The 27,467-nt window shown below is 33.7% G+C and overlaps 1 long non-coding RNA gene across 8 annotated transcripts in view; it reads right to left on the reverse strand.

Annotated features, from left to right (window-relative positions):
• Positions 1–1,129: 1,129 nt before the first annotated feature.
• LOC141561763 (uncharacterized) overlaps positions 1,130–27,467 on the reverse strand; it is a 553,911-nt gene continuing 527,573 nt past the window's right edge. For all 8 annotated transcript variants that reach the window (XR_012488149.1, XR_012488147.1, XR_012488143.1 and 5 more), the window contains 2 exons: positions 1,555–1,699; positions 1,130–1,455 (listed from right to left, as the gene is read on the reverse strand). This is a non-coding gene — a long non-coding RNA (uncharacterized LOC141561763). The remainder of the gene's footprint in view (positions 1,456–1,554; positions 1,700–27,467) is intronic.

Below are 27,467 nucleotides of genomic sequence, written 5' to 3' on the forward strand. Positions count from 1 at the left end.
AGATGCACAGCAGAGAACAGAATGATTTACAAGGAGGTAAGGAAAAGATGGAACATGAATATAATTTCTTCTACTAATATATATAATTTCTTGAACTGGTAATTCTTTATATATTTTGAATCTTCTTTAAAAAAAAGAAAAGAAAAATTAAAACAAGAATATTTTTCAAATATTAAAATAAAAGAAAGAAACTTGCTCTGGAACAGAGAAGACCAGGGTTCATCTTCAGAGGAGGACACTGAAGTAAATATCATCTCTTCACCCACAAAGAGTAATATGAAATGGTATCCTGCCCAGAGAAAATTTATAGAATTCAAAAAATAATTTAAAAATCAAATAAGGGGGATTAGGGAAAAAACAAAAATAAAAACCATCCAAGGGAAAAAAAAAGATTATTTAAAAAGTTGACTAACTAGATAAGGAGTACAGAGTTTTAAAGAAGAAAATAATTCTTTGAAAATTAGAATTAAGCAAGGGGAAGATGGTAAAGCTATAAGAGACCAAGAAATAAAAATATATAAAAAAAAACTAAAAAATAAAACAGAATGTAAAACATCTTGTAAGAAAAACAATAAGTCAAGAAAATAGCAAGGAAAAAAAATGTGAGAAATAATTGGACTACCTGAAAATTGTAAGCCAAAAAAAAAAAAAGGAATCTTGACACTATAATGCAAAAAATAATCAAAGAAAATTGTCCTGGAGTGATAAAACATGGAGAAAGTAGAAATAGAAAAAATCTACCAATCACCATGTCAAAAAAATCCTTTGTGAAAAACATAGGAATTTTATTGACAAATCCGATATTGCCTGTAACCTTTGATCTTAGACAAAGTCAAACTTTGAAATTCAACCAAGAGAGAAATTTACATATGTAAACCATATTGTTATTGTTTTAGATGTATGTTTACATATGGGTCAATACAGATGCATATATGTATATCTGAGCATATATGCATGTAGGTCTATGTATATGTAGATAGATATATGTATATGAGTGTGAGTCTCTGGGTGTGAATGTGTGTGTGTGTGTGTGTGTGTGTGTGTGTGTGTATGTGTGTATATAAATATATCTGTACTTATCTTAGCCTGCTTGGGAGACATGAAAAGGATGAAAGGGGGGGGGGGGGAAGAATAAGTGCTTGGCAAAGAACAAAAGAATAACCTATAAAGAAGCAAAGAAAAGATGGACACTAATGATAATTTCTTTTATTATTACATATGCTTTCTTGAAATGGAAATCTGTTGTGTGTTCAGGGTAGATAGGATTAAAGTGAGTCTTTGTCTGCTTAGAGGTAAAGTTGCCTGATCCAATTTGTAAACTCCTCACTTTTAGTTTTGCAGTCAGTTTTGCACACGGTACCAATCTCTCTTCTCCAGGTTGGAATCACTCTCAGCTGCTTAAACCTCTGGGTAGAGTGGGATTTACACATTTAATTTGTGTCCCATTATCACATACTGGAAAGATCCAAAAACAACACAGGTTATTAAGTTTAGACTCAATCTGGAGCTGAAGAATTCCTTTAGAGCCTGCGTGATGATGATATCACAAAATACCTGTTCTGTGCAGATATGAGATGAACTTCATCTCCTGGATCATAGGTCTTCAGGAATATTCTGCACCAAGAGAAAAGCTTGATGCTACATTTTCATTGTTATTTTGTTGCCTCCTAAATTTACACCATGATCAGTCACAAGCACTCTGCAAAACAAAGAATTCATAGAAGATGATCAGAAAAATTAGTTGTAAATGTATCATTTGTGCACATATTACCACAGCATACTCTAGCAGACTAATTGCAAATATATCCCTGTTTTCTATCTCCTTCCTTATCCCACTTCCAGACAAAGAAGCCTATATTCAAAGAGTTCTTGGTTAAATGTTTATATTGACATGACAGGAGCCCATTAAAAACAACTGAGAATAAAGTAGAGCCTGCAAGACTATTGGAGGGGAGACTATTGGAGGAGATACTAGGAACCAAATAAAATTGAAGCTCTTAGATTTCCATAGCTTGGCATGACCCATCATAAAACTACAGATTTTGAGCTAGGAAAAAAAAAAAAAACCTTAATTATGGAATCCAATCCTACCTGCATCCCATTTTATTGTTGAGTCTGGAGAGTTTAGTGACTTATCCAAAGTCACACATTGAATAAGTGTTTGAGGTAGGATTCCAACCCAGATTTTTCTTTTCTTTTTTTTTTAAATGTTTAATAGTTTTTATTTACCAGATATATGCATGGGCAACCCCACAATATTGACAATTGCCAAACCTTTTGCTCCAATTTTTCCCCTTCTTCCCCCCCACAGATGGCAGGCTGATCAACACGTGTTCAATATGTTAAAGTATAAATTAAATACAATATATGTATACATGACCAAACAATTGTTTTGCTGTCCAAAAAGAATCGGATTTTGAAATAGTGTACAATTAGCCTCTGAAGGAAATCCAAAATGTAGGCAGACAAAAATAGAGGGCTTGAGAATTCTATGCAGTGGTTCATAGTCATCTCCCAGATGTGTGTAGTTGGTTCAATTCATTACTGCTCTATTGGAACTGATTTGGTTCATCTCATTGTTGAAGAGGGCCTTGTCCATCAGAATTGATCATCATATAGTAATATTGTTGAAGTATACAACGATCTCCTAGTCCTGCTCATTTCACTCAGAATCAGTTCATGTAAGTCTCTCCAGGCCTTTCTGAAATCATCCTGTTGGTCATTTCTTACAGAACAATAATATTCATATACAACAATTTATTCAGCCATTCTCCAACTGATGGGCATCCACTCAGTTGACAATTTCTGGCCACTACAAAAAGGGCTGCCACAAACATTCTTGCACAGACAGGTCCCTTTCCTTCCTTTAAGATCTCTTTGGGATATAAGCCCAGTAGTAACACTGCTTGGTCAAAGGGTATGCACAGTTTGATAACTTTTTGAGCATAGTCAAACCAAGATTTTTCTGACTCAAAATATGACATTTAATCCACTGCACCATATAACTACTGTCAGTCAGTATGCCTTTATTAAGGGTTGATTATGTACCAGGCACAGTGGTGTGCTAAAAATACAAAGAAAGGTTAAAAAAAAAAAACAATAGTTCCTACCTTTGAGAAACTCATCATCTAGTGAAGCTCACTACTTAGTAAAATATGCCTTTAAGAAGATAAGGATCTTACACAAAAAGAGTAAATGCTCTCAGCATTATATGATTTGAGAAAGGTCTCAATGTAGACATTTTCCCTGGAAGATCTAAAATTCTGCCACTAGAGACAAATTCTTAAACCAAGATAATGTCTATTGTTCAAAATGCAACTTCAACCAGGGGAAATTATATATTGAACCAAACAATCAGAATTATGGAATCATAGATTTTACTGTAGGGGCACCTCGTCCAAGCTATACCAACAAAGAATCCTTCTACAATATCTTCAACAAATAAGTCATACAGTCTTCAGTTGAAGACCCTTTAGCATAATTGCTTTTATCATATATTTCCTACCCTAACTGAGAGTTCATTTTATTTAGAAGTAGGAGAAGAGGAAAGAGGAGAAAGAATATCAGAGCATGTAAAAAAGGCTTTCACTTTTTTAGGAAGCAGGAGGAGTCACCAAAAAGATTGAAAGAAGGGAAAAGAAGACACTAAAAGTGAATCTCCTCTATCTCTCCATTTTTCCTATGGCTAGTAATTTCTAGAAGTTGGTAGAAAATGTCTAGTAAAAGAGACTGACCCAGTATTACTGTTTTCCCTACTATGATCAGAATTCCACCATCATATCAACAAAATGCCTTCTGAACAGATATTGTAGCTAAACATCTAGTTTAGGGGTAGGAAATAAGGTTGGATCTATGATTTCATCAGAATAAGGATCTTCTTAAATGGAAAATCTCTCTCCAAAAAGGCTTACCAAAATTTTCTCTTAAATGTATAATCTTAGAGAATTGGTCAGAGAGTTTTAATGATGCATCTAGGGTCATCCAGCCAGTTTATGTCAGACATTGTTTGTGTCCTAGTTTTGAGGATAGTTCTCTACCCTCTGTACCATTAGATTTGTTGGAGGAGGTGGTGATAAAAGGAAAGAAAAATAAGGCTAGAATCCTAAAATAAGTTCCTTCCTAGAACACTGTTTGCAGTATAATGACTTTATGCTTAAAATTCTCAAGGGTAATACCACAAAACTTAAGGAATACAATGCTTGTGGGAAGTTAGTAAGTGGGAAAAAGCAGGCATTGAAAATGCTTGGATCCCTGATTCTTAAAAATACATTTGGCACATAGTACATTGAGGTTTCTTTTTTTTTTTTAAGTCTGCTGAATTGAATTTAAGATTTAATTTAATTTAATTTTGTCATTGTTGGATTTTGTCAACTATATTGCTATCTTGTGACCATATATGTAAAGGCCAAAGGCCAAGTCGTCAAAGAATTGATCAAGTTATAAAAGGTCATGAAACTCATAGTTCAATATCACCTGGCCTGACCCACAAATTTCTGAATTCATTAGTGATATTATTCCCACTACACCATACCAAAAGTATATCTACTCTCAAGTAAGTGAGAGTACAATTGAATTTTGATTCTTTGTGAAATACAATCTATATGTGCTATATCTCACTCACAATGTCTCTATACCCAATTCAGAGTTGAAGAGCGAGGACCTTTTTCTAGCATTTCCTTTTTCAATTTGAGGTAAATGAAGAGAGATATGGCACATTCATGAACAATTTCCTAAACATATTTTAAAAGTGATTTCTCAAAGCACAATTTTGTGATTATGGATATTGTCTGAATTTCTTTTCTCCAACCTTTAATATTAATAATAATAATAATTTGTACACATATTTTAATTGGAAAAAAAGATCTTTTAAACCCTTTATAAGTATCAGAAACCAAATACTAAGCCAAATCCTAGAGGTACAAAAGTAAAATGAAGCAGTCCTTGCCTCCGATGGGCTTATATTCTATGATTCCAAGTGTCTTTCAATTAAAAGATGTTTTATATTATTATTTGGTTTGATATTTATAATAATCATATGAGTAAAGCTTAACAGGCATCATTCTTCCCATTTTAGAGATGGGGAAAAGTAAGTCCAACAGAGATGAATTGATCAGGGGCACATAATCACTCAACAATCCCAAAAGTGCCACTTGTCAGATTTATAATGTAGTACTTCTTTTAGCCCTTCTAGTCAAAAATCCTATGACCTGCTACCTAAATCCAGTACTCTGAGTCCTGAGGTCGTCTGATGCATCAGAAACAGTAGATAGACAGACGGGAGAGGCAGAGGACTCAGTGGTCCTTTATCTGAAGTAGTACTGATGGTCAATAGATTTATAAACCTGTCTTTTAGAAAAATTGACTAGTCCTTTTTTTTAAAATTTTGTGTCTATATACAGAAGAATTTCCTTTTATCATCTTTCTTCACACAGAGGAATCAATCATATTTTATAGCACTTCTCAACAAGATTTGAATGAGAAGAATTTTACTTCATAGTTCCTTGACATATATACATTATAATTACTCATATACCTCTATACAAACATTTACATATATTAATAACATAGCATTCCATGCTTTCCATTTCATTCTGGAAAATTACCTGATTTGATCCCCTCAATACATTTCATAATACAGTTTATAGGTGATAAAATTGAGCCCCAGAAAACTAAATGACTTAGTTGAATCCACCAAAAAATTAGTGATGCAAGTAAGACTTGAACTCATGTCTCCTGCCTTCATGCATTGTTATTTATTGTACCTTTTGTTTATTTGTCTACAAGAATTCTCACATTTCTGTGTCCATTTATAATTTTAAAGCACTTCCACCTTTTATGTGTGTTTGTGTGCATATATAAGCATATAGATTCGCCTCTTTTTATGTTTAATTGGTAGTAAGTTTATTTTTGCTATGAATCATGTTGGGAGAGAAAAATCAGAGCAAAAGGGAAAAACTATGGGAGAGATTAAAACAACAGAAAAAAGAAGTTAACATAGCATGTATTGATGTACATTCAGTCTCCTTAGTTCTTTTTCTAGATGCAGATGGCATTTTCTGTCCAAAGTCTGTGGAGGATTTCTTTGGAAAACTGAATCACCAAGAAGAACCAAGCATTTTGTAATCACATATTCTTGCTTTTATCTTATACAAACAATGTATTCCTGGTTTTGCTTGTTTTTGCTCAGCATCTATCTGTTCTTGTCAATTTTTTCAGGCCTTTCCATAATCAGCTTGTTCATAATTTTTTATAGAATGATAATATTCCATTATCTTCATATACCACAATTTGTTCAGCCATTCTCCAATGGGCATCTGCTCATTTTCCAATTCTTTACTAACACAATAATAGCTGACACAAACATTTTTGCACATGTGGGTCCTTTTCCCTCCTTTATGATTTCCTTGGGATACAGATTCAGTAATGGCACTTCTGGGTCAAACGATATGCACAGTTTTATAGTTTGGGGGCATAGTTTCAGATTGCTTTCCAGAATGGTAGGATCATTTCACAACTCCACCAACAATGCTTTAGTTTCCCAGTATTCCCACATCCCTTCCAATATTTATCATTATATTTTCCTGTCATCTTAGCCAATCTAAGAGGTATAAGGTGGTACCTCAGAGTTCTTTAAATTTGGATTTCTCTAACCAGAGTGGTCTAGAGAACTTTTTCATATAACTATAAATGGCTTTAATTTCATCATCTGAAAATTGTCTGTTCTTATCCTTTGACCATTTATCAATTGGGGAATGACTTGTATTCTTATAAATTTGACATAATTCTTTATGTATTTTAGAAATGAGTATACATTCACCTCTGACAGGTAAGATGATAAATTCTATCTATATAACATTTTATATATGATGAACTAGCAAAACTACCAATCTTTTCTTTCTTCTCCTTTAAACCTATCCACTGGCTTCAGAAAGGGCCATGCAAGAGTACCTATAGTGTTTGCTGTCTAACAAATCCAGAAAAAATTCCAGGAGCAGAACAATGGTCAACAATCTGACCAAGGCCTTTGATACCCTCAATCATGAGAGCTTATGGGAAATTATGGCAAAATTTGGTTGTCAAGAGAAATTCATCAGTACAATGACATCATGCTTCTACAGATTCTACAATATGGACAATGTTCTCAAACTTTCCCAGTTACCAATGAAGTGAAGTAAGGCTGTGTGCTTGCTCCCATGCTTTCAGAAATGTTGTCAAATTTTTCAATGAGGACAAAAATGGCACCAACGTCAGCTGACACAGTGATGATAAGTTATTGAACTTGAAAAAACTACAAGTTTAAATGAAGAGAGAGTTAGCACAGGCCTTTTTTTGTTCACAAATGATTGTGCGCTCAGTGCAGCTTTTGAAGCTGAGATGCAACAGATGGATTAACTGCTGCTTCTGCAAATTCTGAACTGACAGTTAACACTAAGAAAACAAATGTTCTCTACTAGTCAGTATTGGTGCAAAACTTCAGTTCCAGTGAACAGAAATTTTGAAGGCTGTGGATAATACATTGGCAGCATACTTTCCAGGGATGTACAGATATGTGATAAGGATGATGTGCACAGTGCCAGAGCTAGTTTGGTGTTTGGGAGAACCCAAAGGAAAGTGTAGGGAAGTAAAGTTATTAGACTGTCTATCAACTGAAGGTCTACAGAGCCACTTAACTGAACTCAATGTTGTATGCTGTGAAACCTTGTACTAGCTCATCATGCCAGGTAACTGAATAGCTTCCAATTTAATTATTTTAGGAAGATTCCAAAAATCGCCTGACAAGTTAACTGTCAAGCATTGAAATTCTACTCTAATGGACTGACCATGTTCAAATGCCAAATGTATATTTGCATAAAAGACCATTTTATGCAAAATAAATGCTTACATAGCAGTCAGAAAAAAGCAATACAAGGACATTCTCAAGTTCTCTCTGAAGAACTTTGGAATCAAGTATGAGACATGGGAGACACTGGCACAGCATGGATATATGCTCCATGAACAAAGAACAACTGCAACATCTCATGTGAGATGAAAAATTTTAAATATGTCTCCATTTCATTTCAGCTATTTTTGATAGAGCCTTCTAAGGTTGTATTTGATCAGCTACCATTGGATACATTGTACCCTGTACTATACCTGATCCTGACAAAGTGATGTCATTTTGGTCCTCTTCAAGACAGAAGGACAATTACCAACAACCAGCTTCTCTGCTTTAAGTGACTTAACTAAGGTGTCACACAGAATTCATGGGAGAGCTCAAATCTGAGACTCTAGATTCCAAGTGCAGTGCCATTTGAATATATCATATTTGCTATCAATTATTTGAGTGGGCAATAGTAATAAAGGGCTAAAGTAACCTTGGTACCTTCTCTTCCTAGAAATTCCTAAATGACCACAAGATCATAAAAATCACTCTATAAATTTGCCCTCTGTCTGAAGCCATCTAACTTGTTTCTCTAAATTTACATTCACATTTTGCTTTGCAGTCTGTCCATCATCACTAAATAACACAGTTCTTCATGTCTTGTTTTTTGTCAGGCCAGATGATCTTCCCATCTCTGAGCAAAGGGCACTTCAAATTTACTTAGGAAGATGATCACTGTCAATGTCTGTCACATTCACATTTGCCATTGACCTTTCTGGGCTAAATTCCTTCTACAAGATTATATATGCCCCAAATAAGAGTTTGGCCTTATTGAGGAATTATCCAGAGACAAGGCATCTATTCCTATCCTCTGAATTTATCATGGCTTCTATAATTCTTAATTCCCATTTTTAGCCTTTGTTCTAGGAAGATGGATTAGGTGCAGTAGGGAAAGATAAAAGTAAATTCACTAGTTTAATGTATTGATATATAATGGACTTTTCCCCTTAGACAGGTTTTTGTTCTCTGAAAACCAAATACTATCAATAAACTAAAAGGACCAAATGGAACAATTGACACAATTTTTATAATTTTTTAATAATTTTATGTTTACTTTAATTCCTTCTATATAACCAATGTTAAATATAAATCTTTATGAGCAAAGATTATATTACTTTGAAATAAAAAGTTTCATCCTGTTATCTGGAGTGATTTCCCAGCATCATTGGATAGAATTTTATTCTTTGAAGTAGGCCTAAATTCTGGAATGGTCACCTATAAAGCCCTGAAAAGATAGACTAGGTTTCTCAACCTATGATATGGAGACTCTTGAAAGTTCATGGAGATATTTCTGAGAGTCCATTAAGTTTAATAGTAAAACAATTAATTTTCATTAACCCCTTACTAACACTGTAATTAGTTTAAAACATTATTCCAAGATGGGGTCCAATAGTCTGTATCAGTCTAGACCAAGGTGGTTCATAGAACAAAAATTGCTGAGACCTTCCTTTAAAGTCATGACCTAGATTAAAAATAATAATGATGATAATAATAATATAGCATCTATATAGTGTGTTAAAGTTTGCATACCTTACATGAGTACAAATGATCATATTCAATCATTACCATAGCTCTTCGAGGTAAGTGATATCATCCCATTTTACAGATGAGGAAAGTCAATTGCACTCAAAGTCACAATAGAATAGGTAGGGCAGATTGTAAACTCAAGATTTTCTGAACCCAAGTCCATTGTTCTATCTCCTATTCTACCTAGCTTCCACTTATTTATGCCTTTTAAAATTTCATTCATTGAACAATTTGAAAGTATGTCCAAAAGGCTATCAAAATATACATACCCTTTGACCTAGCAGTGTTTTTCCTGGGCTTATATCCCAAAGAGATTATGAAGGAAAGAAAGGGTCCTATATGTGCAGAAATGTTTGTGGCAGCCCTTTTTGTAGTGGCAAGAAACTGGAAATTGAGCGGATGCCCATCAGTTGGGGAATTGTTGAATAAGTTATGGTATATGAATAGTATGGAATCTTATTGTTCTATAAGAAATGATCAGCAGAATGATTTCAGAAAGGCCTGGAGAGACGTATATGAACTGATGCTAAGTGAAGGGAGTAGAACCAAGAGAACATTGTACACAGCAACTACAAATGTGATAATCAATTCTGATGAACATGGCTCTTTTCAACAATGAGGTGATTCAGGCCAAATGTAATAGACCTGTGATAGAGAGAACTATCTGCACTCAGAGAGAGGTACTGGGGGACAATGTGGATCACAACATAGTATTTTCACCTTTTTTGTTGTTCCCTTGCTTTTTGTTTTCTTTTTCATTTCTTTTTCCTTTTTTGATCTGACTTTCTTGTGCAGCATGATAAATGTGAAAATATATATAGAATAATTGCCATGTTTAACATATATTGGGTAACTTTCTATCTAGGAGAGGGGGAGAAGAAAAGAGAGGGAGAAAACTTTGGAATACAAGGTTTTGTAAAAGTGAATGTTGGAAACTATCTTTGCATAAATTTTGAAAATAAAAATCAATTATTTTAAAAATGCTATTCATTAATTATCTGCCTTTTAAGTCCAAAGTATCTGTTTATTAAAAAGAATAAGATTGCAATTCACATTGAAGAGATTTACAGGGAATAAAGAATAGACTTGGTCTAGGTGATTTCAAAAGAATAGATTAAGTGAGAATCACAGTAAATATCTTGGCTTAGAGATAATTCACAATAGAATAGATACCATCCATAAGGAGGGACTTTCTCATCATTAGAATTGCTCAAAAAATTGTATGACTAGTTATCATGAATATGATGATGATCAGGAATTCATGCATTGAGCAGTAGATACAAAATGATTGTTATGGGCTCTTTCAGCTCTGAGATTTTATCAAAATTAGGATCAAAGGAAAGAAGATTTTGGCTCAAAGAACTTCCTAACCAATAAAGCCTTCCAAAAATAGAATGAGCTGCTTTTGATACAGAAGCTGCTAGTGTCATAGTGAACAGAGCTCTAGATCTAGTCAGGAAGACCTGAGTTCAAATCCAGTCTCCAACTCTTACTAGATGTAGACACTGATTCAGTTATGTAACTTCTGTTTGCTTCATTTTCTTCAACTAAAAAAGAGGAAGAATAATAATTCCTACCTCCCAGCGGGGGCTGATGTAAGGATCAAATGAGATATAGGCATTTTGCAAATGTAAAATTGTCATATAAAAACTAATTATTCTAAGAAGAGTGAGTTTCTTGTTGGTATGTTTAAGTGGATCACTTAATGGGAATGCTGTAAACTGGATTTCTATTTCAGGTAATCATTGCAGCCTTAACCTCTAAAGTTTCAGCACCTATGTATGGAACTATAGGATTCTATGACAAAGTAGAAAATTGGACAATGAAAGGGTACACACAAATGCAGGCACAAAATGTGTGTGGAATATGTAATATATGTGAAATGTATGCAAATATATGTTTATGTATATTTGCATATTTGCATACATATATATATATATATATATTGTGTGTGTGATATAGACAAAGAATCACACATACACAAGTAAATAACCTATATTACATTTGTCAGTCTAAATCACAAAATATTCCTAAGAAGGCATTCTGACACATTTCAAAATAATTCTTCTTCATTCAAAAATTTCTTACCAAAAGAATAGGAGTGAGCATGAATTTGCATTATATAAACAGTTAGATAATAGAAAGGTGGAAAAATAGATGGATAGATAAATATATAGGTATAGATACACACATGATATAGATATAGATAGCAAATATAAATATAACATATAAATATGACAATTATATTTAAATATAACTGACTTTCTTTGTAATCCTATGCATTTCATTTTATACATTTAAAAACATTATTTTGAGAGGAAGGTCCATAGCCTTCAGTTTTAAAAGGGGTTTATGCCTCATAAAAGGTTAAGAATTTGCCTTAATCTCATCTTCCCTTTCCCTTTTTCTAGTTCAGCTAACAAGCTAATCTGAGATGACAAATAACCTTAAATAACCTTAAACTGTAGGATTGTTAGGAAGGAGATGAAGCCACCTAAAAAAAGTCATTTCAATTAACCACACCCTTTTGAAAAGATAAACGGAAGTTACAATCTCTAATCCTGAGAGACAGTGCTATGCAACCTGGATTCCTAAATCCACTTTGATTTTATAAACCCTAACTTTAGAAATCAGTGCACTAATGATCAAATATATCTGTTATTCCCTCTAGGACTAAAGGAAGCAATCACTTCTAGTGGGTTAGGAGAGCCCATTAAAGAGTCAGAAGAGCTATTATTTAAAAGATGTGGGATGATTCTAGAATATCATTCATGCTTCCTGGCTGTACAGAGCATTATAAACAAACCTACTATTTGTAGATAAACAGACACAGAGTTATATCTTTCTTCTGCTATGCTGAAAGTTATCTCTTTCACTTCACAGTGAGAATGGATCTCCCCCTCTTTAAACACACATTAAACACACAAATGTACACATGCACACACACATATTCATACACAAATACACATACATTCCTCATATGTACAACTATAACTCTTCCTACCTCTGTATTTAGATATGGTAGTTAAAACCTCTATATCTAAATACAGCTTCTACCCACACTCAAAAGTTAGATGTCATTCTCAACTCCTCCTTCTTACCTGTATTTAGTATGTTCCAAGTCTGTTAATGTTAAAGTAATATCTCTTACACATGCTTCCTTCTTTCCTCTGACACTGCCATTGTCCTGGTGCAGACCTTCATCTCCTCTCAATATCTTGACTATTTCAATAGCTAGTGAGTGTCCTTACCTTGAGTCACCTCTAACTCCAATCCCCCCTTTACAAAGCTGCCAAAAGGACCTTCCCAAAGTGAAATTGTGACACAGTCAACCCTCTACTCAATAAACTCCAATAAGCCCAACAAACTCCAAATTAAAGGTAAAATCCCCTGCTTGGTATTCAAAATTCTTCATAACCTGCCTCTACACCTTTTTCAAAATTTTTACACATTATACTTTGGGTATTTTCATTAGCCGAATGCTCCTCCTCTTCTTTCTTCCCTCCTGGTTTCCTTGATTTCTTTGAATCCTAGATACAATTGTACCTTCTACAGGAAGCCTCCCCCAATTCCCAATTAATTAGAATTAATTCTAATGTCTTTCCTCTGAGATTATACCCAATTTGTCTTCCTATTAAATTGTAAACTACTTAATTACAGGGATTGTATTTTATCATTCTTTATATCCCCAGTGCTTAGCACACAATAGGAGCTTAATAAATGTTCATTCACTGTCTGACTCAATATACACAAAGAACTATATCAAATAAGACATTTGTTTAAAAAAATAAAAGTTTAGCATAGTATGGTACATAGCAGGCAGTATATAAATGCTTATTCTGTTTTGTTCCCTTCCATACACACAAAGCACAGAGATCCCATGCTCCATTTCTTGCTCTGGCTTTGTCTCTTTCTGTCTCTGTCTCTTTCTCTGGGTCTGTCTGTCTCTCTGTCTCTCTTCCTCCAATTCTTTATTTCTCTCCCATCTTTCTCTCTTGCCCTCTTTCCTACACACACACACACACACACACACACACACACACACACACACACACATCAACTGACAGACAGAAAGAGAGAGAGAAAGAGGCAGAGGGACAGCAACAGAGACAAAACGAGAGATGGAAAGAGAGAGAGAGGGAGACTTAAGAAAGAGAGAGGGAGAGAGACGAAGAGAGAGACAGAGACAGACAGGCAGAGATAGAGATAGGCAGAGACAGAGTTAGTGACAGAGAGACAGAGGGACAGAGACAGAGACAAAGCTAGAGATGAAAAGAAAAAGAGACAGAGAGAGAGAGAGAGATGAAGAGAGAGAAACAGAGACAGAGACAGAGAAACAGAGACAGACAAACAGACAGAGGCATCTCTCTCTTCTCAATGCATGATGCCCACACAGAGGGAGTTAATATCTTTTCCTTCCTTGCTTCCTTCTTTCCTTCCTTCTTTCCTTTCTTCTTCCCTTTCTCCCTCCCTCCCTCCTTTCCTTCCTTCCTTCCTTCCTTTCTTTCTTTCAGAGTTGATTTCTTAGTCTAAACACATATAATTCCACAATATTTAGTCAAAGTAAAGACCTACATTAAAACATACTATGAATGAAAACAACTCTAGGGAATTGAATTATAAGACTTGGATTGGAATCTCAATGCTGCTACTTAGTATCTTTGTGACTTTTGATAAGAAAAAACTTTGTGTCTATTAGCATGGATATGAGCATGTAAAGGAAAACAGAGAATTATTTGCTTCATATGTGTAAAGGACATCATTTCTTGGGGTGTTTTATGTGTAGGCGAACTCATTCTTTAAATGCACAGGGAAGAAAAACAATCATGTATGGGAGAGATGACACAACTTCCCTGAAAGTCTCTTTCTTCATCAGTAAAATGAGGGAGTTAGATTAGATATTTACTAAATAACAATTCTAATAATCATAAATTCTTACATTAAAAATGGAAATGATAATCAAATGAATGAAAAATTCTGGCAATACATTTAGGGGTTAATTGTATGATATAAATAAAAGTGTGTTGTCATTATTGGTATATTTGAGAAGCAGCTAACTCACTCCACAACAATCTCATAGCCTTTCCATTTAATTGATTTACCTCAGCCATGGAGAGAAATGTTAACATAGCCCTCAGTAAAAATCGGTCTAAAAACATTTAATGTTACAACTGTGAAATCTAACTGGGTTATCTTTCAGTAACTCAGAGGAAATAGTTCTCCCTTCAATAAGGGTGAGGTGCAATTAACTTAATCAAGCAAGTATGGCACTCAAATTAAAGTAACTAAACAAGATTCTCTGGACCTGATATTTTACCAAAGAATAACACCATTAAAACAACTAATCTATCAAAGATATTTAACTAACACATCCAAATCACATCTTATGAGTTATGTATAAAATAGCAAGACAGTTCAGATCCTTAATATTCTCATTTCAGTCAGTGAATAGGGAAAGCTGCCCTAGCCAAATCCAATAAAGGTCTTTTAGAATGTCAAAAAGATGCATTTGTATTTTATGCTAGTTGAAATAAGGAGCCACTGAAGTTTTATGAGTGGGAGAGTGGCACTTTTGTCTATGTTTTAGATGAATAATTTTGACAATCATACATAACATTGTTCCTTCCAACTTTGAAATTCTGAATCTGTAATAAAAGGGTCTTTGCCCATTTTATATAATGTCATGTTGATAATCATGTGCTAATGATTCACTCATTTCAATTTTGGAAGGAAATGGTTCAATCCAAGCTCCTTTAAGTATATATGTACCAGAAATAAAAGTCAATAGATAGGAATAGATTCTTCCCAAGTAGGAAGAATCATATTGGGAAAAGAGTCTCTGTTCCAAGTCTTGCTCAGAGAAAGAAAAGTCTTAGAAGTCTCAGAGGTTAAGTCAGAAGTTACTAGAATACACAATCCTAAGAGATTGAAACAGAATCCACAAAAATGTTTGCAACATCAAAAAGTCAATGGAATCTGTCAGGGGACACAAGGAAATAGCCATATAGATAGTTTGTTAAGCATTTACTATGTATCAGGTATTCTGTTAAATGATGGGATATAAATATAAGCAAACAAACAATTGTTGCCTTCAAGATGCTTGTATTCTCACAGGGACAATCATTCTTAAAACAAAGAGAATAGTGGAGAAGAAAACAGGGAGGGATGTGGTATGTAGCTAAAGGTCAGAAAGTAGCATAAAAGCCTAGTTCCAGGAGAGATAAAGCAAAAAAATAAAAAAATAAAATAAAATAAAATCTTTCAGGTTGTGGGAACAGAGTTCAGGGTTCCAGTAAGAAAGATATACAAATAATAGGCAAAGTAGAAGTGTGCCATGGTTTGTAGCTGGTGCCAAGGACAAATTGGGTATCAACCAAATGGTGAATTGTTCCACTACATTCCATCATATGAGACAGTGTTATTTTAGAGTAGCAGTATACCAGCGAGGCTCCCTTCTCACTTCACTATCTTGGCAAAAGACTAACTAATTAATATCATTTTCACACCTCTTCTATGACTTGTGTAACTATTTTACAGTTACTCATTAATACTTATTATCCCATAACCACGCCTAGGATAGCACCTGGTTCCTAGGAGGTAGTTCAAAATGTCTGTTTAGGATTTGTTAACTTTTGTGTCTAAGACACAGTGAGGTATCCTTACTTGCTGGGAGAAAAGAAAGGTGTCTTTTCTATTTTTCTATAACTGAGTTATATGGTGACCTTGGGCTACTGATTGAACCTCTCTATATTTCAGTCTTGCCGGCTCTGAAAGGAGATTAACACCACTTCCCCACAGCAGAAGGCTGTTGGGAGGCCACACATCACTATTATTAGACTACACATTATTATTATTATTGTTGTTTTTGTCTTCACCATTTTGATTACTTATTAATGATCCTGATCCTATGGCGAGTAAATTACACTCTGGAAGTAATCTGTTCAACCAAGTGAGGTGAATGAACTCTTTCATTTTACAAAGGTAATTGCTTTTTTTTTTTTTTTTTTTTTTTTTTTTGCTATATACACACCAATGTGTTATGCTGGTCACTTTGCACCTTATTAAACCTAGCTGTTCCACTTGACTAAAGGAGAGAGTCAACTTAATAATGCTCCTTCTCCTTTCCCAGCATCTTTGATGGGTAGAGTAGAAGAAATTTTGAATGAGTAGAGAAGAATGGACAGTCTTCTCAGATAAAGCAGGTCAACAGTTCTGGAATATAAGTCCATCATTCTATCTGAATTTTCCTTCCCAAAAGTTTCACTAAGGCATACATACTACCAAGGGGCATGCTGTGTAATTTTATGAATAAATCACTATAAAGAGATAAAGAAAAAATGGATTGAATAACAATTTTCATAATATTCCAAAGTTTGTCCTATCTAAATTATTGCAAAACATCTTAAATGAATGCAGCAATTTGACAAAAAGCACACACTGGGTTACTGCATTCTTTCTCCAAACAGTGATACCCTATTGATTTATTATGCTCTCTGAAATTACTGGTATGTATTTATTAGCAGAGCTAACACAGAACTGAGATTTAAAAAAAACAAGTTATTAACAATTTAAACATGTTTAAAAGAAAGCAAAAATATCCCACAGTGTTATCTATTGGACAAAATATTGTCCTTTAAATTTTGATGTAATTATAACATTTAAAGGCAAAATGTGCAGTGCTCGATAATCCTAGCTGAATAATTATAGTGTTTCTACAGAAATTTGAAGCTGTTAATTGACTTGCCTGAAGGTTGCTATGGAAAACACTACATCTTATGGGAAGAGTAAATGGAACTAAACAATATGAACTGGAAGAGAGTCTTCTACCAATAAGACAAAAAAGCCTTACCAATTATTATGACTTTTTTTTCAATATTTGTTGAGCAAGATTGCTATAAGCTCCCATCTTCCAGTGACTAATCTTAGGAGAATTACCTGAAGTCTATACAAAGAGATAAAGCTGAGAGGAATAAACAAAAGGGATTAACAAGGTTTGTTATCAACACATATGCATAGAAAAGACAAAAATACAGATCAGAACAATGGAATCCCTGGCTTTTTCACATGGTTTTTATATTTTACTTTACTTAATTTCATTACATGCCAATCAAAGTCTTAGGGATGAGACACATCTCAAGTCCCAGACTCTACATAGTTTTGGGAAGAGGGTTTTATGAAACCCTGAAATATTTGAAGGATATCAGTTAAAAAATATGAGTTTACTAATAATTCTAAGTCAAAAAATTATCTAATGTTACTTTGGCAAAAGGACTATAAGATCTTGTTGCTTATGTATTTCTATTATACCTCTCCCTACTTTCTGACTATTGCAAACAAGCAGCTACTGACTTTGAAAAGGCAAAATGTGAGCAGCCCAGAAAAGAGCAATTAAAGAGATGATACAATAAAGAGAATTGGCAACCCAAGGGGAAGTAGAGACAATGCCTCCAGAGAGTACCATGATAATCTCACCAGATGACATTGGAAGCTATGCAGAATCAAAATATGGATTACTCAAAATTATGTATAAGAAAAAAAATTATGTATAAGTGTAAAGTCCTGTTGTCTCTCAGTTGTAATCCTTCTCTGTGAGGTTTCTTTTTTGTATAATCTTTTCCTCTGTGAGCAGGTTTCTTGGAAGGCTTCTGGAGCCTCCAGCCAGAGCAAAGGTAGAATCTCGAATCCTCCTCTTCCTGAATCCTGGCTCTGAATCTTCTCGAGCTTCCCTGAAGTTCTCCCGGGAAGTCTTGTTCTTCTCCCAATCTAGACTCTCTTCTTCCAGACTGCTGTCTAAACTCAATCTCCCAGTCTAGACTGACTTCAGACTCAATGTTGCCTTCTTTTATCCTCGAAGAGAATGGGCTTGTGAGAACTCAGGAGCTTGTGGGAAATACTTCAACCAATGAACTTGCTCCTTTTAAAGGTTTGAACTAAAGGTGTGAACCCTGAGCTAGAGAATTGTTTAGACAACCTGAGTTATCACCTTATAATCCTAACATATAAGAATAAAGGGGCCTGTGACATAAACATTCATGTCAAGGGCATGAGGACTGAAGATGCCAACAGATCAGTAAATTGTAGTTAGAATGGATATGAAGAAGATATACATGTGGTAAGAGACATTAGGCCATGACATATATGAGAATAGAAATACCAAGGGCTACAGAAGAAAATGTATTTCCATTCAAGTCAGCAACTAATTATTAAGCATGTGCTTTCAAAACATCATTAAATGCCTACATTTTGCTAGTCATATTAGGAGCTAGGGAAACAAAGCAAAGACTACAAGTCAAGTTTATGTTTAGCTAGTAGTCAGTCCACTTTGGAAAGTTTGTACAGTTCATGAAGAGAAATATTTGGAAATATGGCCATAAAGGGAAGTTGAAGTTGTTTTATAGAAAGCCTTATAACCCAGACTAAATAAAATGTTATTTTATTCTAAAATCAATAGAGTTTTACTGATGGTTTTTCCTTTTTTTATTAATTTTTTCTTATTATAGCTTTTTATTTACAAAACATATGCATGAGTAATTTTTCAACATTGGCCCTTGCAAAACCTTCTGTTCCATATTTTCCCTTCCTTCACCCCACTCCCTCCCCTAGATGGCAGGTAGTCCAATACATGTTAAATATGTTAAAATATATGTTAAATCCAATATATGTATACATATTTATACACATTTATCCATATTTAATATATATATACATATTTAAATCCTATATATATATATACATATATATATATATGTGTGTGTGTGTGTGTATATATATACATATGAATACAGATACAAATATCTTGCTGCACAAGAAAAATCAGATCTGGAAAGGAAAAAAAATAACCTAAGAAGGAAAACAAAAATGGAAGCAAACAATAACAGAAAGAGTGGAATTGCTATGTTGTGCTCCACACTCATTTCCCATAGTTCTCTCTCTGGGTATAGATGACTTTCTTCATTACTGGACAATTGGAACTTGTTTGAATCATCTCATTGTTGAAGAGAGCAACATCCATCAGAATTGATCATCATTTAGAATTGTTGTTGAAGCATATAATGATCTTCTGGTTCTGCTCATTTCACTTAGCATCAGTTCATATAAGTCTCTCCAGGCCTCTATGAAATCATCCTGTTTGACATTTCTTACAGAAAAATAATATTCCAACACATTCATATACCACAATTTACCCAGCCATTCTCCAATTGATGAGCATACATTCAGTTGACAGTTTCTGGCCACTACAAAAAGGGCTGCCACAAACATTCTTGCACAGACAGGTCCCTTTCCTTCCTTTAAGATCTCTTTGGGATATAAGTCCAGTAGTAACACTGCTAAATCAAAGGGTATGCACAGTTTAATAACTTTTTGAGCATAGTACCAAATTACATTACAGAATGTCTGGATATATTTATAATTCCACCATCAATGTATCAGTGTCTCTGTTTTCCCACATTCCCTCCAACATTCCTCATCTTAGCCAATCTGAGAGGTATATAGTGGTATCTCAAGAGTTGTCTTAATTTGCATTACTCTTATCAATAGTAATTTGGAGCACCTTTTCATATGACTAGAAATAGTTTCAATTTCTTCATCTAAAAATTGTTCATATTCTTTGACCATTTATCAATTAGAAAATGGCTTCTATTCTTATAATAATAATATCAATTCTCTATGCCTTTATCAGAACCTTTGAATATAAAAATGTTTTCCCAGTTTATTGCTTACTTTCTAATCTTGCCCACAGTAGTTTTGTTTGTACAAAAGCTTTTTAACTTAATATAATAAAAAAAAATCTATTTTGTGATCAATAATAATTTCTAGTTCTTCTTTGGCCACAAAGTCCTTCCTCCTCCACAGGTCTGAGAGATAAACTATCCTACATTTTTCTAATTTATTTATAATATCATTCTTTATGCCTAGATCATTAATCCATCTTGACCTTATTTTGGTATATAGTGTTAAGTGTGGGTCAATGGTTGTATCTGCCATACTAGTTTCCAATTTTCCCAGCAGTTTTTTGTCAAATAGTGAATTCTTATCTCAAAAACAGGTGTCTTTGTGTTTGTCAAGCACTAGATTAATATAGTTGTTGACTATATTGTCCTGTGAACCTAACCTATTTCACTTAGCCAGTACCAAATTATTTTGGTGACTGCTGCTTTATAATAAAATTTTAGATCAGGTATAGCTAGGCCTCCTTCATTTGATTTTTTAATTAGTTCCCTTGAAATTCTTGACCTTTTGTTCTTCAAGATGAATTTTGTTTTTATTTTTTCTAGGTCAATAAAATAGTTTCTTGGGAGTTTGATTGTAAGTGTGAACAAGATGGTGCTGGGAGGAAAAGGGTCCCACCCAAAAGAGCAATGTGTTAGTTCCCAGGAGAGGCAGCAAGTGCTTCTCCCCCCTTTAGGGTCCGCCCCCCTTTCTTACACCTTTCCTCTATTATTTCTGTATTCCCTTCTATTTAGCCTACCCCTTCCCTTTTTGCCTTTTCCTTCCCACTTTTCAGTAAGGTAAGAGAAGTTTCTCGGTAAACCAAATATGTCTAATATTTTCTTTTTGAGCCAAATCTGATGAGAGAGAGATTCACACAATGTTCATCCCCCTCCCTTCTTTCCCTCAAATATAAGAGGTTTCCTTTGGCTCTTTGTGAGATGTAATTTCCCTCTTTTTATCTCACTTTTCCTTTTTTCTGGTACAATCCCCTTTCCACTTCTAGTTCCCTTTTTATATTATAACAGTAAAATCAAATTATACATGCACTCTCTATGTATATCCATAATAGAAATATAGTTCTCAAGAATTCTTTTTATCTTTTTATGCTTCTCTTGAGACCTATATTTGGAGGTCAATTTTTTTGTTTAGCTCTTATCTTTTCATCAGAAATAAATTGAATTCATCTGTTTCATTAAATGCCCATCTTCTTTTCTGGAAGAAAATCCTCAGTTTATCAGGGTAGTTTATTCTTGGCTACATTCCAACTTTCTTTACCTTTCAGAATATCAGCTTCCAGGCCCTTCGATCCTTCAAGGTAGGAAGTTGCTAGGTCCTGGGTAATCCTTATTGTGGTTCCTCAATTTAAATTGTTTTAGGTTTGTTTTTTTTTTTTTTCTGGTTGCTTTTAATATTTTTCCTTGGTCCAATAGTTCTGAAATTTAGCCACGTTATTCCTTGGAGTTTTAATTTTGGGATCTCTTTCAAGAGTTGTTCAGTGAATTTTTTCAATGGCCATTTTACTTTCTGATTCTATGACATCAGGGCAGTTCTCTTTGATGGTTTCCTGAAAAATAGTGTCTAGGCTTTTTTTTTTTTTCATGGTCTTCATGGAGTCCAATAATCCTTAGATTGTCTCTCCTAGATCTATTTTCCACATCATTTGTTTTTCCAAGTCAGTATTTTACATTTTTTCTATTTTTAAAAATTTTTTTTTTTTGGTTTTGCTTGACTGATTCTTGATGTCTCATCAAGGCATTAATTTCCATTTGTTCAGTTCTGATTTTTAGTGAATTATTTTCTTCATTTACTTTTTTGTACTTCTTTTTCTATTTGTCCAAGTGAGTTTTTAAATGAGTTGTTTTGTTCTATAGAGTTTTATTTCCATTTTACAAATTGTTTTTTTTTTTTTTAATAGATATAAATGTTTTTAAAATATAGATATAAATGTCTATTCAGACAGGTCTCCAACTGACTGCTCTACAAACAAATCAACACACACACACACACACACACACAATCTAGAAGGTGGAGTTATGATTGTTCAGGTGCATTTTAGCTACTGTCCAATGGTAAAGGGGAAAAGATCCACAGCATTAATTGTTGTAATGGAATCAACTCTGAAGAACAGGAGACTTCTAACTCCAGAACAATTTATTAAAAAATGAGTATATCTGCTACAACATGAGCAAGAAGCAGTCAGTCTTAACCGAAACAATTTTTTCTGAGGCATATCCTATCATTATGCATTCCGCTTTTGCACAGCTCCAGTTGTTAGAAAGTTTGTTCCTTATCCAGTTTCTACACATTCATCTCTGAGTGTCCAAATAGAATTAATCAAATCCATTCCCCACATGATAGCCTTTCAAATACCTGAAGACAATGATCAAAATTTCCCTGAATTTTATCTCCTCTAATCTTGCCAGATCCATATTCTTCAACTGATTCTCAATGCACAATGTCAAGGCCTTAACCATTCTGGTTGCATTCCTTTGGAAGTTCTTTAGCTTATCAATATATATCCTAAATTGCAGAAAATTAAACAAAATATCTTGGATGAATATAATAATATAATAGAACTATTACCTCCCAAGTACTATATACTTTACCTAACTCAGTCTTTCTTAATCTCCTTTATCAGCTATTCCTTCATGCTAAACTAATTTACCAGAAAACGCACAGATCTTTTTGTCAAAGGAATGGTTGTCTAGCTATACTTTTTCACTATTGTACCTGTAAAGTTAATTTCTTGAACCCATGTGTAAAGCTTTACCTTTATTTCAATTAAATATAATCTTATTTCATTCAGTACAATTTTGTAAGTCAATTTTTAAAATTCTGACTCTATTATAAAACATATAAACTATCTCAGCTTCATGTTATCTACATATATATAATTGTCAGTAGTCACAATTTTCAGCAAAATATATTTTTCTATTCCATTTAGCTTTGGCCAACCTTCCACATATTTTATTTTAATTCATTTAATTTAATTTAATTCATTAATTTTAATTCATAACTTTTAAGGTATTGTCCCTTAATTAATGCCAATTCCAATTAATTGCACCAATGTCAAGTTTTTTTTTTTCATCCTTTCCACAAGAATAGCAAGAAAAACATTATCATTGCTTTGCTAAGATTTAGGTAAATTCCAATGGATAGATGGTCAAAAGATATAAACAGTTTTCAAAATAAAGATGGAAAATTATCAATAGCCATTTTAAAAAAGTACTCCAAATTACATTTTTTAGACAAATGAAAACTAAAACAATCCTGAGGTTTCGTCCCATATCTGTGAAGTTGGCAAAAATGAAAAAAAAATAATAATTAAGCACTGAAAGAACTACACAGAGTATATTGTTTAAAAACACTAACATGACATTTAACAGTTTCAAAATTGCAGATACATTTAATTTCTGCATCTATTTTCACCTCAGACATGAGATCTATGTCACCAAACATAGACTTAAAACCACTTCTTTTTAAAAAGCATTCAGATTCAGGATATACTTGCAGAGAATTAGGCACTGATATGCCTAACCTAAAATGCTGAGAGAGCTGTTTCCCAAGAACCTTTGAAAAAAGAAGAGTCAGCCATCTGCCTGATGTTTTTCAAGTAATATAATAGTGTGAATAGGAACAGGAATGGATGAGTTAACTTCTAAAAGTCTTTTTTGTTTTCAAGAGTCACTGATTAATGAAAAGGGCATAACTGGAGGAGGGGGACTGATAGTATTTTAGAGGTTTCACTTAAAATTTGACTCTAATCCACCAAATTGTTCTATAACAACGAGTTATTGTGGACTTTTTGGATAATTCTTTACACCTTAGTTTTATATGCACATAAATAGATTCCTAGACAAGGTCAAGGAATTGCTCCAGCTACTTCCTCAACTCATCCTTATTATGCTTCAGTCAGCCAAGGTATCTTTCTAGGGCAGCAAATTAAAGAACCTAAGAATCAATGAATCAAGTCAATAACTTGCATGACTTATAACTGTCCCCAGGTCCCCTCTTAATAGCTATATCACAAATCATTCTCTACAAGATGAGAAATTGGCGTTTCAATGTGTAACCCAAAAAGTGCTACTTTAGTCTTTTTTTGTGTGTTTACCTTTTCAAAAGTCCTCCTTCCTTCAGGGAACTGAGAAAGCTTTGTAGACTTTTTTTTAGAAAAGATCCCATTAACTTTAAGAAAAGAATTCAGAGAAATCAGCCAATCCAACATGGACTGGCTGGAACAACAATGGAGCTCAAATGTGTAGAATTCAGTAAATTCAAAAACACAAAACACTAGGAGGATTCCTCATTCAAGAAAACTCCTTTATTAAAGAAAATCTTTAGAAAATTAGAAAGCAGTTTGGAGAAAATAAGTTTAAATCAGCAACTTATACTACATGATTTACTTAGATCCTAAGGGATTATTTGAATAATAAAAAATTTTAAATTACCTCATTAAAAAATTCTTAACAAAAGGAGATAAATACCTTTCAAAATATTGTAGGGGGAAAATTAAGAACCATATAAAAATAATCACAAAAGATAAAGTAGAAAATTTCAATTGCAAAAAATTTTAAAAAGTTTTAAGCAAACAAAACGAATTCAATAAAAATGAGAAAAATTTTAAATGAGAAAAAATATTTGCTAATAAATACTTCCAATGAAAGTTTGATATCCAAGATAAATATAGAAAATAAGAATCAAACTTAAATCCATTCCACAGTGGATAAATAATAGCATAACATGATATGGTACTTGATAGTTATCTTTTATTTTTTCCTCTCTCACTTCTGATATTTAATCAGTAAACAAGTTCCATAATTTCTACCATTGAAATATCTGCTTCATTAACTCTCACCCAAATTACAACAATATTAACTTACACTTAATGTTTTAAAAGCATCTTATAAGCAAAAGAACTAGGATTCTAGCCAAAAATACCATATCCAGCAGAGTAGGGCATAATCCTGAATAGGAAAAAAAAAAATAATGAAGAATCAACAATGAATTGTCAGATTTTCAGGATTTTGTTGCAAAAAGATCTGAACTTAAAATAAAATTTGATATAAGATCATAATAATATATTGACATAAGATCATCATAAGATCCAAGAGAAATATAAAGTAAACATCAAAGACTGCTTTCAAAAAATGCAATAAGGACAACTGTTTATGTTGTATGTGTGGAAATGAAATCCATATGTCTAATTCTAGAATCCTACTCACATTAGGAAAGGGTTAAAGAGGGAGTAGTATATGTATGTAAAAGTCACCTAAATTTGTAAATAAATAAGATAGATAGGGAATAGAATAGGGGGAGGATCTATACCAAGGGTGAATAGATTAACAATAAAGGAATAAGATATGTACATTAATGAGAATGGGATAAAGAGATTGGAAGGGGTTGGGTGCATTGGATAATGGAGAGATACTTGGTAGGGGAGATAGGTAGATTAAGTAATAGCAAGGCAAAGTATACAGAAATAAAGCAGAGGAATCAGCAGGGATAAGAAATAATAAAAATAATGATCAGAAGTAATTTATTAGAAAAAAAATCCAGGGGCAGTAATCACTGATCTCAGACTTAAAACTAAAGCTAAAATAGATTTATTCAAGAGAAAAACAGGAAAACTACACTATGTCACCCATATTAAACAATATTGTTTAGGCTTTTAAAAATAACTAGATGGTATAAGGTTGGAATATTATCATGCAATATGAATTGACATGTCAGTTGATTTAGAAAAATATCAAAAGATTTGGACTTATGAAGGATGATATTATCCACCTTCAGATAACAAAAAGAATTGTATGGCCTTACATCTATTATATATGTTATATATATATATATAGTTATATATCTATATCTATATCTATATATACATACATGTATAGATATAGATATATATGTGTGTGTGTGTATATATATATATATATATATATATATATTATATACATTATATGATGTTAGGATCACTAGGTGAGAACTCAGGTTGTCTGGACAGTGACAAGGTGAGAATTCAGGTTGTCTGGACAGTGACAAGGTGAGAATTCAGGTTGTCTGGACAATTACAAGGTGAGAACTCAGGTTGATTTGACAGTTCTCTGACTTTGGTTTGGGCCTTTAAAGGGAGTTTACACCTTAGGAATTCTAAGAGGAGCAAGCTCATTGGTTGGAGTACTTCTTCCCAGAAGCCCTTACAATTCCCTTCTCTTGTTTTGCGGGAACTGCATCCTTACAATTCCCTTCTCTTGTTGTGCAGAACCACACATCTTATCAAGCTAAACTTTTAGCACCAGCTACAGTTCACTTGATCCATGAGATGACAGAGTGTTATGCCCAAGGAGGTACAAAGCAGCAGATCAGTAAACAGAAGTATGACAATGAGAACCAGGCTCAACAGTGGCCAAGTGTTCAACCCATTCATCAAAGTCATACTTGAGATAATAAGCCAAAGACATTGGATGCCAATGAGGTAGTCAACACTGAGGTAGGAAGTCAACAAGGTAAAACATCACAATTCTAGTTAACAATTAAATATCAGTGAGGTAGGTTGTCACAATTCTAGTTACATTTATCACAATTCTAGACCAATTCTAGTTTCTCACAATTCTCTATTGCACTTTTCACAGTCCTAGAGCAATTCTAGCTTATCACAATTCTCTATTGCACTTTTCACAATCCTAGAGCAATTCTAGTTTCACAGGTGCACATAAGCAAAGTCATGTCCAGTAACATTGTCTCAATAACAGTGGCAGGTGGGTGCATTGGTTTTTCACCCACTAATTTAAAAGCATAGTCCTTCAATAGAAAGCATAGGGCAAAGCCTCTCCCCAGGTCACCATATGGCAAGTAGCCACGGGAGGAGCAAGCAGGCCCACCGTCCATTCACAGTCTTTATATTGCATATCACCTAAAACAGTCCATTTCAGCTGCAACACTGGAACTGTGTCTGATGATGATTGTAAGGATGCGGTTCCCGCAAAACAAGAGAAGGGAATTGTAAGGGCTTCTGGGAAGAAGTACTCCAACCAATGAGCTTGCTCCTCTTAGAATTCCTAAGGTGTAAACTCCCTTTAAAAGCCCAAACTAAAGGTCTGAGCCAGAGAACTGTCAAATCAACCTGAGTTCTCACCTTGTAATTGTCCAGACAACCTGAATTCTCACCTTGTCACTGTCCAGAAAACCTGAGTTCTCACCTAGTAATCCTAACAATAGTATACATTATATATATAATATACATGTTATATACATTATACATCTATTATATATGTTAATATATATCATATATGTATATAATACATATACA

This window comes from Sminthopsis crassicaudata, chromosome 3 (genome assembly GCF_048593235.1).
Source record: "Sminthopsis crassicaudata isolate SCR6 chromosome 3, ASM4859323v1, whole genome shotgun sequence".
NCBI classification, from domain to species: Eukaryota; Metazoa; Chordata; class Mammalia; order Dasyuromorphia; family Dasyuridae; genus Sminthopsis; species Sminthopsis crassicaudata.